Source organism: Tachypleus tridentatus, chromosome 6 (genome assembly GCF_004210375.1).
Source record: "Tachypleus tridentatus isolate NWPU-2018 chromosome 6, ASM421037v1, whole genome shotgun sequence".
Lineage (NCBI taxonomy): Eukaryota > Metazoa > Arthropoda > Merostomata > Xiphosura > Limulidae > Tachypleus > Tachypleus tridentatus.
Window position 1 is genome coordinate 37347058 of NC_134830.1, and position 12398 is coordinate 37359455.

The 12398-nt window shown below is 35.5% G+C and overlaps 2 protein-coding genes across 4 annotated transcripts in view; one reads left to right on the forward strand and one right to left on the reverse strand.

Moving 5' to 3' along the window:
• The window catches only part of LOC143252264 (uncharacterized), a 260355-nt gene that overhangs the window by 74071 nt on the left and 173886 nt on the right, over nucleotides 1-12398 (reverse strand). The gene's annotated exons all lie outside the window — the stretch shown is intronic.
• Nucleotides 1-12398, forward strand: part of LOC143252265 (uncharacterized) — a 55674-nt gene that overhangs the window by 12312 nt on the left and 30964 nt on the right. For 2 of the 3 annotated variants that reach the window (XM_076504140.1, XM_076504141.1), the window contains exon 2: nucleotides 3574-3699. The exons of the other annotated variant lie outside the window; for it this stretch is intronic. The gene's annotated coding sequence lies outside the window, so the exon portion shown is untranslated. The remainder of the gene's footprint in view (nucleotides 1-3573; nucleotides 3700-12398) is intronic. 3 annotated transcript variants of the gene reach the window in all.

Below are 12398 nucleotides of genomic sequence, written 5' to 3' on the forward strand. Positions count from 1 at the left end.
TGAACAAGAGCCCTACTGAACTAAGCAAATACTTGTATGCTGCAACTTCAGTAAATTTCCCACTACTGTTTTCTGTGAAAGTATGTCTTTCAAATAAGGCCATGTATGATTTTTTTGTGTCGTACATGAAGGCAACACAGGGACAAAGTTATTACACTCAATAGTAGATGTATATATTTTTTCCTGCTCAGCAGCACTGCTTGTATTGTTTAATTGAAAGAGTACGCATGATCTGATTGATGTAAATAAAAACTATCACCATGGCAACCAGTATAATTTTATCCAATGTTTGTAAAATGTAATGATAGTCTTATAAAAGAAATATTATGTAAAAGTACATAATTTCTTCTTGATTTTAATTGTGTAAAAGTGAGAAATAAAATATTCTTTGATAGATTGTTGCTGTGCATTCCACAACCCCTTGGTGTGGATTCCTGTATGTGGTGAGGGGACATCCCAGGGAAGGTTCTGTTTTATCTGGTTACCTTCTCTGGGATCTAAACATCCACCCACATGTTTGTCGTGCATGGTGATCCGTGAAGGGGAGGAGAAGATCCTGGTGGTTGAGGAGTCCAACCCTAACACACCACTTTAGCCTTGAATTCCTGTAGAAGGGCGCCCTTTGGGTGGCCCCCCTTGTGTCAATCGGCTGGTGCACTTGGGCTAGAGTCAACCAAGTCCCAGTGTTGGAAGTTCTCAATGGGTGTTGTGGACATTGTGCCTGATGCTGGTGTTTGGATATAGTGCTCACGAAACCCTGGCATTGCTGCAGTGTCCTTGCATGACATTGTAATGCGTCCCCTTATAGGGCTCCATGGTGGGTGGGATTAGTGGGTACCGAAATTTTTCTTTTTTTCTATGGATCCTCGAAGAAGAAATTTAAATAAAATAATGAAAAAACAGTCAATAAGTAATCGACCACGTCTTGAAGGCTCTGAGCAGCAATCCTCAACATCTGTAACACCTGTACCCCATTTTCTTATATTACATTCTCTTTCAGAAAAACCTTTAGGGCAAATGCTCCCCTTTTTTATTTGGAAGGGACTAGAGGGTCTTGCTGGCTCTCCAAAGTCAGTATAGAAGCTTCGATCTGGAGACGTATTAGTTGAAACATCCACAACCCACCACAGTGAACTCCTCTTGAATTCCACGGCAAGAAAGGATATACCTATTGATGTTACCCCTCATGCTACTTTGAATTCATCATGAGGAGTTACTGTTGAGAGGGATTTGAAGAACGTCCCCAAGTTAGAGATTCTCGCTTGTCTCTCCACTCAAGGAGTTTCTGCAGTGAGACGCATCTCCACTCGCAAAGATGGAGTTACACTGCCAACAAATACCCTTGTTTTGACATTTACATCATCACGTGCACCTGCCACCATCAAGGCAGCTTATCTAATTTGCAGGGTACGGCCATACATCCCAAACCCTCTTTGATGTTTCCAAAGTCAGTGGTTCGGCCACTCAAAGACATCATGTCGTGGTTTCCTAACATGTGCTCGTTGTGGTGGCAAGGACCACGATGCCTATGACTGTGACATGGACCCACATTGCGTCAACTGCAATGATTCTTACCCTTCCTACTTTTGTTCTTGCCCAAAATGGTTGGAATTAAAAGAAGTGCAGCATTTGAAAACAACTCATAACATTAGTTATCCTGAGGCTCAGAAATTGCTGCCCGCCACTCCATCTAGGACATATACTGCTGCACTTCATTCCACAACTACAACAAACACCTTGTCTTTGTCACTCAACACACCCTTGGAGGCTGTAGCCATCCGTGTTTCCTTGGGTCATACCATCACTATTTGTTCTCTCTACCTGTCCCCTGGTGAGACATATGATCAATCAGACCTTGATGCTCTCGTTGAACAGTTGCCCTCTCCCTTTCTACACCTGGGGGACTTTAATGGACATCATCCCCTCTGGGGAAATGCTGTTTTTGATGGGAGGGGTCGCTCTGTAGAGCATATGCTCTCTGATCACAATCTTTCTCTTTTCAACACTGGTTCTTCCACGTATTTTCATGCACCGAGTCAGTCCTTTACAGCTATTGATCTTTCAGTTTGCTCCCCTTCATTATTCTCCCATTTTTCATGGAGGGTTGACAATAATCCACTGGGCAGTGATTATTTTCCTATACTTTTGAGAGAGACTGGCCATGGTCGACGCCACCTTTCCCGCGTGGCCCGGGTGAAGCTGGATCAGGCAGACTGGTCCACCTTCACTGCTCTCGTAAAACTTGATCCTGTTCTTTTTTGCAGGAACTTGGAGTCCATCAGGGCTATGTTTTGAGTGTCACACTTTTCAGTATAAAGATAAATGCCATCACTGAACAACTCCCTCTCACTATTGCAAATGGGCTGTATGTCGAAGACTTTCACATTTCATGTCAGTCGCCGAACATAAGATATATTGAGCGGCAACTACAAACTGTCCTCAATCATGTACTGAAGTGGACTATGGCGAACGGCTTTAATTTCTCTCTCTCTAAAACCGTTTGCATGCACTTTTGCCGCCAACGGGGTATTCATCCTAATCCTGAACCTTATATCGATGAAGTTTCGCTGCCAGTGGTCCCTGAGACCAAGTTCTTGGGGCTTATCTTTGACCGTAAGCTGACCTTTATACCACACTTAAACAGCTTCGGGTCAAATGCACAAGAGCATTGAGCATCCTCTGTGTCCTCTCTACTACCAGTTGGGGAGCAGATCGATGTTCTATGTTAAAGGTATATCGTGCTCTTATTCGATCAAAACTCGACTATGGATCAATGGTTTATGGCTCTGCCAGACCCTTGGCCTTAAAGATGCTGGACTCCATTCATCACCAAGGACTTTGATTCTGCACTGGGGCTTTTCGCACCTCTCCAGTTCAAAGCTTAGTTCTATACTGGCCCTGGAATCGCTACACGTTGGCTCACACCCTGTTCTCGCTGATATTCAAAACCGATCAGCCCATTTCTCATTAACTGCTACTTCTATCCAGTTTTTCTGGATACCAGGCCATGTTGGCATTTATGGAACGAGCTTGCAGACACGGCAGCTAAATCTATCTGCTCCGGCACTATCACCACTGTGCCTATTCCGTACATGGACTATGGTCTTGTAATCAAGGCTCGGCTCTATGCCAGCTGGCAGTCCACTTGGAGTGAGCAACGCGACAACAAGCTTTTTCAAATAAAACCCTATATTGGGTTTTGGCCATCTGGCTTCCGTAAGGTTCAGAAGGAGGAAGTTGTTCTAACTAGACTTCGCATTGATGAGAGTTATTTAACTCATCGTTTTCTTTTATCTGGAACTGATGCACCAGTGTGTAGTTTGTGTAACACTCAGATCACTATAAGCCATATTGTACTTTTTTGCCATCGTTACAATTCTCAATGATGGCACTATTTTAAACATGTTTTTTCCTAGGGTTTATCTGTAACATTGGACAGTGTTATTGGTGATGGTGACACTGTCCATCTTGATAAAGTTTTTAATTTTTTAATGGCTATTAATCTTTTTAATCTCATTTAAGTGTTGAATATTTATTCATTACACCTTTTTAATTGTGGTTCCCTTTTTACAGTTTCATTTTGACATTGTAATATGGCCAGAACATTAAATAACTCGACACCAGGACTGGAAAGGCCAACTTCAGGTGACTAATGCTGCTGTTTGAACTATACGTTTCAACTACCTGTTAGTCGTCCTAGTGAGTTGTTATTACATTTTTCTTGCATGTCATTAAACAATTTTGCTTTACCTTTTAGTACTGGTCATAATGACACAAAACCCGGGAACCAGGACTGGAAAGACCAACTTCAGGTGACTGACGGTGGTTCTTATACTTACCTGTTAGTCTTCCTGGCGGGTTATGTTCATTACCATTCTGCTACAGAAAGTCCTTTACAACTTTGTAGACTGGATGTCAACATTGGTTTTATGCCATTTTATGTTTTAATTGCTGTTTTGTTTTACCTTCATTTACTTTAACAAATTTTACTACATTTACTTTACTTTTACCTTTTTACTGGACATGTGGCTACTCTATATTACGGTTTTCCTATGTGTCTTTTAAAACATCTGTTATTTTACATTTTAATAATGGCTGTTATGACACATAATCCGGAACCAGGACTGGAAAGGCCAACTTCAGGACGTTTGGCACAGATAGCCCAGTTGCTTTGTGCCATAAAACACTAAATCAATCAATCAGTCAGCCATTCTACAAAGTTTCATTAAAAAATAAAATAGTTCTTGAGTACTTAAGTAACAATAAGTCCCAGAGAAGTCACTTAAGTGGTGCAATGAAGTAATGCTACTCTGACAGCCATTTAATTGTTAGAGTGAAACCTAAAATTGTTTCCTTATTTAGCCCAAGTCATGAGATATTGTCTTTTAGAAATCAAGAAGGCCCAAAATGTTGTGTAGGGAAGCCTTACCAACCATTCATAGACCACGAAATTTCTGACTGTTGAGATATGCACCTCATCACTAAAGCAAGGCATTCAAGAAGATGTATATATCACTGGACAAGCTGGCAGCAGAGGAATCCATATCTTGGTATTGTGCTGATGTAACTGCTTCTCAAGATAAAATAGAATGATCCTGAATAAGGAAACTGGGGAATCCAGTGAGTTGTTGTTCATGATCCAGTGGTTGCACAGAGACCATTGAAAAGATCTCTTATATGGTTGCCCCAAAGGCATGAGGAATTCAAATGATGCTGACATTGCCAAAAGCAAAATAACCATCCTTGCAGTGAAAGAAGGATAGATGAGAAAGAGACAAACTTCTTGTTCCATAGCATGGAGTTAGTTGGGAGTCATCTGAGTCGAATTGGTAAACATGATAAAAATACTTTAACTGCAACATGTTGTGATGAAACAAGAACAGATGTCTCAACTCTAAAAATGAAGCCTGCCTAGGTTGTTTCTGAAAGTAGAATCTAGGTTAATGTTCTGAATCATTTGATGAGATTGTATCAACAGTAACCAGTCATCCATGGAATAATGTGTGTACAGGGCTAGGGAGTGAAGGTGATGAACAAAAAGGTACAATTCATCAAAACCCATGTAATACCAATGAAAGTTTGAAGGTAAGAATCCCGAACTGTACCAAACCCTTGTGCACAAAAACTGATACTGGTGGGATGCCATCAGTGTGATAATTTGCAGAAAGGAGCTGATGACACTGAACATATACAATCTTATTAAAAATGGCAACTCAGATTGAGAAATGAGTCATTTGTGAAGGTTATCTATCTTTTTCATCTATATTGATTCCTGGATCCCAGAGTCCTGTGTTTTAGACCAAAATCCAAGGGGAACAAAACCTGAAAATGATTGGAATGACTCTCTCTCAACTTTCAAATAAAAAAAAAACTTTGATAGCCTTAAAACTAAGTCTTGAAATATAAGGATTTGTGGGAGACAGAAACATTACATGTTGGGTGGACAATAGTGGTGAAGATGCTATATGAATGACTAATCCTGACTAATGACCTGTTGTGACCATGGATCCATGAATCCAATTAGAATATTTAGAGAAAAAAATACAGACATATAGTTTTATTGTGTTTCCAACTGAACATGAAAGTATGACCTTTCATTAGTTGATATTTAAATAGTTACTTATGAAAGTACATTCATCATCAAACGTATTACCTTATTAAGTGTTTAGGTTGTAAGTTTGTCAAATAAATCATTTTCTAGTTTAATATCTACTATTGTGTTATCATTATTTTCCAACTTGTAACTATTTTATGTAAGGCTTTATGTCTTCTGGTTTATGTTTTAAACAGCATTTGTTAATACTTGGCCCACCAACTAACCTATTTTGTTTTTACTACAAAATAACTAACCCAAGTTTAGTGTTCTACTTTGTATACGTTTAATAAAGTGGTCATAAGAGTTACTCTCTTGACTGCATATATCACCAGCTATGTGTGAATATTCAGAAACTTGTTCATAAATCAGTTCACATTTAGAAAATCACTGTTCTTGTTTAAATGTTTAACATTTAATTTTCTTCTTATTAATGGTAAATGAATTAAATATTATTTAATTGTGAGGTATTCTGACTGTCATATTTATTACTTTTTTATTTTGTTTGTGTAAAATTGCACAATGTAACCTTAGGGCTATCAACACTAAATGTTCGTTGTCCCTAATTTTGATATGGTTAACTGGAGGGAAGGTTGCTAGTGACCAGCACTCATAGCCGATTGTAGGGATATTCTTATCAAAGGGTAGGATTTGTCCATCATTCTTATAATACACTCACAGCTCCAAAGTGTGGAGCAGTATATGAATTGTGAATCAACCACTATGCCATGTGTGCCTCTACATTTTGTGGCCCATCTGAAAAAATTGTTAGCTTATACACTCTTTTTTTTTATTTCAAATACTTTAGTTATTTTGTGTAAATATGTTAATTGCATATTATGTTGTCATTATGTTATGTGAGTTAGAACAAAATGTAAACCATTTAAACAGAGAATTGACTGAAATTTATTATAAATTATCTAAATCAAATAATAATATCAAAAGTTACTCACAAATAATTAGATGTTACAATCAAGATTTTGGCAAATGTACAGAAATAATTTCCTCAATGTTCAGAGATAATACAATATAAATTTATGTACACTGTTTCTTTAATTTCTTAAAACACAAATCTGGAAAGATACATGGAACAAGGACATACAAATAATACAAGTTATAATTTTGTTCAATGACAGAATATGGTGGTCCTTTCTGTTGCACATGCACTGTTGCTGGTTGAATAGATATACACAGCTTTTTTCCATCGTTTCACCAGATAAAGCATACAACGAAGTGCTATAATAGCATATGTTGCAGATCAAAATAATGACAGAGGAGACAAAACAGTTTGGTGGTTATAAATGGGTTCCTAAATAATTTTGGCAAGCAGGGCAGCAGTTACAATTTCTGTTGTTTGATATCCATTTATTAGTTTTAACAAATACTTCTTCTGGTAGACAAATGACCGCCTGTAATTCTCAGCACGTCGGTGTTGGCAATAAGCCTTGTAAAACTGCTGAAATGAAAGAAGTGAAATGTTATTAAATACATATTCTTAAATAGAAAAAAGATTTCCTAACCAATTATTCTTTAATAATTGAAGTTCTGATTTCTTTGGTTTCTTCTCATTTAGATAAACATAATATTTTCATATTTGAAAACATATTCATTACTTGGGACTTGCTGAATTAAAGGTTGCATTCACTAATGGTTACAAACACTTAATATAGTTCTGTGACTGTTTACCCTAGGAAGTGGCATGCCTATCTCAAAAGGTGTCACAAATTTGCATGAGTTGTGTTATCCTGTCTCTGAGTATGTGTTATTTGGAACAACTGATGATGAACATAACATTGGATTCTGGTATACTGCACTTTTAGCAAAAAACAGAATTTGTTTTGTTATGTTTCTGAGTAGACATAAAAGAATATCCTTTGTCCAGTTTAGTTCATTTTGAAGAAAGATTTCTTTTACTCCAGCAGCCAGTTAAGTCATAGCAGAATTAAAGACTGACCAGTAGGTGAAACACTTAACTACAAATACTTTTCTATGCAAATAGACAGTTTGTTTGTTCACTTAATTGTGTTACTTTCTTTTATCATCCATGTTTAATGTATTATGTGCATATCATTTCTGGAATTTGCATTTGGTAGATACTTTTAAACTTATCTGCTGGATATCAATGGTTCATACCACATATAAGGAGTAACTGTAACTTATAATATTTTTCTTGCTACAGCACCTAAGAAACATTCGGAGCATATAAAAGTATATTTGTGATACTGACGTGTATTTAAAACAAAAAGCTGATGTAGACAATAAAAGGGGAACACAAATTAAAAATTGTTACTTATAAAGTATATAATTATTTTGGGGCAAAGATATTCTAAATGTAACAATAACTGCTGCATAATAACTAAATGGCAAGTGAAATGTAATCAGAAAAAAACTGATTTTTCCTTCTAGAAGAGCTATACCCTGAAAAGATAGAAAGCCTATTTCTTTTTAACAGAAAAATGACTAAATAAAAAACAGTTTATAATGTTTGATTTGATGGAAGTGTTTTTTTAACCAAAAATTTATACATAGTACTTAAAAGCATAAATGTCGTATATCTCCTACACCCTGATGTAATAAACCACTGTATCTGTTTTGAATTCTTCATATATGCAGTATTCAGGTCCACTGATATCTGGTAAATAAATTAAAAGTATTGACAACATGCATATTCCAGAAATGGTATGTGCAAATTATGTCAAACATAATCATTACAAGAAAAAATCACTAACACGTGAATGGAAAAAGATCTTTATTCACAGTGAAAAATAATATGTTGCTAAGTATTTATCCAGCTACCTGCAACCTTTATATTCTACTCTGACTTCAAGTGGCTGCTGAGATGAGGGACGTCTTTATTTGTTAGGAGGAAAGCCCAGGGAAAATTTCTTATAATATCAACAGAAATTGTATAATCAAAATTATTAAAATTATTAGTTTTCTAAGATACTTTAAGAAAAAATGTACAACATAATTGACGAAAACAGTTTTAACTTTAAAAGATTCCAGTTACATTACAAAAAAACGAGTAAAGGTTTATTAAAAAAAGCAAATTTATCAAATTATATCATAAATGTTTTGAAATTTTCTCTCATTATGTTACAGTGACCCTGTAACAGTTGTAAATTAACTAAGATGCTCCAACATAAACAATTTACAGTTCTTCAATTAGAAAGCATGGATAGGTATCAGTGATACACAAAATATCACTTAGATCAAAACAGAAGTTAATTAAAGGTTAATACATACAACATTTATGATATTTGCTAACAAGATTGATACACACAATTTTCTTTCTTAACACAAATATATTTTAATATACAAAGAAAATTAATAAAACAACATAATTTATAATAACGGTTATTACAAATGATGATTTACATACAACAGTTTTACAAACTTACAGACACCACTGAGTTTTATATTCAGTCTAGAACTGAATATTTTGTCAATGATTCAGGAAAATAATGAGCATATTAATTCTGAATTGGTATTGTTACATCTTGCTTAAGCTAGCTAGGTTGACCTTATCCCTCTGACTTTTACTGAGGAAGATATTTAATGTCCTTTTAGAAATACTGATGTTGAACAGTTTCTAACGTTTGAAATCTACGAATGTTCCTGGCCCAATTCTGTAGTTTTTCAATTAATAGGTATTAATCACAATTACAGCTTCTGAGGTCTACAGCAAACTAACTGTAGCTGACTAATAATATTCTTTACTGTCTCTCAGATAGTTGTTTTTATATGAATCACACTAGATAATAGAGCATTCCACAAGGATCAAAGGCGACAGCATTTTCACAATACAAATATTGTTGATTCTTATTCTCAAGAATCTTTTACAAATTCAGAGAACAGTCAGGACTTGCACAATATTTATTCAACATTATATGTCACATGCATCAAACTGAAACACACGTGTATTAAAATAAACATATCACAATAAATCTGTTACACATGATGAGCAAGAAACTTGGGTAGAAATAGGATGGCATTCCCAGTAGGCACAAAGTTTGACTCTGATGTCATCACAATTTCACAGTTAGATTGTAATGTCATACAATCACCATGCAACAAATAGATAACACCAGAAATTATGTTGACAATGCAATAAAATCCTAAACTTTGTTAAATAAATGGTTTGTTTTGAATACTTTTACAGAAATATTGGTGGTCCATATTAATTTGTGAAAAATACTTTGATTAATTTTACCTTTTATTCTGATTCATGAGAGAAAAAAGCCAATCATGTACTTATAAACCATGTTTGTAGGTATGAGCATATATCTTTTTAAATATTCTTCAGTGGTACATAAATTTAAAAAAATGACTATTTAGTTTCAGTGTTGTTGTGGTGGGAACATGTGGCTCAGAAAATTCTTAAAATTATTTTGTTGTAGTTGCTTCGTGTTTTGTTCTCTATAACAAGTGATATATCTTCTGTTTGCAGGGATATTGTAGTAATATGTTCAACATCCAGGTTAAAAAAATTGACACTGAAATTCTTTTTGTAACCCAGTCATGATGTTGATTGAATACAATAGTTGAGCAATGTTGTAGGGGAGAAAAGGTTTCTAGGTAATTCTGTTAATTGGATAAAGAAATTGAGCTCACCTGTTGAATTCAGATGAGTTTTAGTATGATTGGACATGATTAACCATTTCTTTACTCTGTTAATCTTTTTGATGGGATAGCTTGATAATTGAGGCTTGTGTCATAGCTTAGATGTGCCACTGTTTCAAACCTGTTGCAAACTGAGCTATACATGAAAGGAATTCAATGTTCAAAGCATAAAAGAAACCCACCAAGAAGAGTTCAGTCACTTTTGTGGATGATTTGTCTCGCCTATGAAATGAAAGGGCATATAGTACAGATATTGTAGATTGTGGCAATATTCTTCTTGATAAATTCATTATAGGTCTCCAAAAGTTACAGTATGGCACCATATGGACCTTAAAGATATTTAAGTACTGACAGTCCTGAATAGGTAATATGAGCTAAGAAGCTCCTTGCAAGCTGTCCACTTCTTGCTTGGATGTCTTTTCTAAATTTTTCAACTCTTCTTGGTGATTTTGTTGAATTTCTTCTAATTGCTGCTGAAAACTTTTCTCAAGGTGGTTAATTTCATCCTGATGCACTTTTTCTAATCTGGATTTTTCTACACTCCATTCAGTCTTTAAATATTCTTCTAACGTATGAAGATTATTTTGGTGTTTTATCTGTAATTGTTCTTGTTCTTTGCTGCAGTAACATATACTTTCTTTCAGAAGAATCCACTGGAAGAGATGCTTTAATTTATGTATATCTTGATGTTTGATTGCACATTCCAGTCTGTTTTTAAAAACCTGGAACCAATTTCTCATTACACAGAAAGATAGATTTGATAATGAATCCAGGAATGTGTGCACATATGAAACACATTCTGTAAGTAAATGCTGTGCTTACTGATCCTGCAAACGTTATGGTAGTTAGAAACTGGTCCTTACCAGGGTTAAAATACTTTACCATTTTCTAAGCTTTGTGTACTCATATTGACATTCTGGTCAATTTCTCCAAGATAGCTGCACAATTGTCTGAACTGACTACTAAACTTAAAACATATACTTCATTTTAAGCTCTAGTGTTAGCATTCTCAAGATTTGACTGTCCATTTGCCCTGAATTCCAGTATTATTACGGAGGGATACAATTGCCTGCTAAAACCATATAGCAACAACTCATGATCCGGTTACTGTTTGAAAGAACTTCACATAAATGCAGCATTTTTTCTAGTGCTACTGTCATTATGTGTATTGCATAAATTCTCTATTCATTTAGATTATGTTTCTCTGATATGGCTGGTGAAATTCAAAACTTGGAAGCGATTATTTCATGTTGAATAAAACATTGCAGGGATACGACTTTTTTTATTCATCATAGATAAGACCAGCAAGAACGAAACAGACAAACTGCCTTGGCTAATAATGTAAACTTGTCTTTTAACTGAAGACCCACATTCTGAATGTGGGTGATTAACAGCAGTGACTGTTAATCATACATCTGATTTGCAGTCGGTGCACAGAGATTTCCACAGGACTTTACGGTGGTTGAGATTTACATTAGCTGACATACACGAACCTCCATATTTGCAACTGTGTGTGGCCACGACAAAGCAAAAGCGATCTTACAATGTAGAATTAATTAAGAAACAAAAGTTCAAGCATTAAGATTTAGTGTGCTGTGACATATGCTTAGATTATCGAAGTAACTCAGCATTGGCTAAACTGTTACTTAGACCACCTTTTTATGGAATTGCTAAATTTCGAATTCACTTGAACAAAGTGACAAACTAAAGCCATGTCACTGACGAGCCTTGTTCAGCATGAGTAAGTCCGGTATAACATGTAATAAAAGTCGAGTCATAAGACAGCAAGAGTACTTCATTGAAAGACATCTTTTTATCTTAGAAAAACAGGAGGAGCAACGTGATTGCTTTGGTTGTTGAACAGTGTCAGAGTTGTATATTCAAGACTGCTTCACTTAATAGTTATTATTTAGTTTATTCAGTGATTTTATATTTAATAATTATTTAGTTTTAATAACCAGATCATTAAAAGTTAATACTATAAAAGTAATAATTATGAGAAGTTTGTTATGTAACTTTGTACGAATCATACGTTACCTACGCTGTTTGATTGTTGTGCTAGGCTTAAGTAATATTATTCACGTTATCTTATTGGAGTCTTCCAAGTGTTTCTATTTATTTGTGATACTGTTGCTGCTGGCCCGGCATGGCCAAGCGTGTTAAGGCGTGCGACTCGCAATCT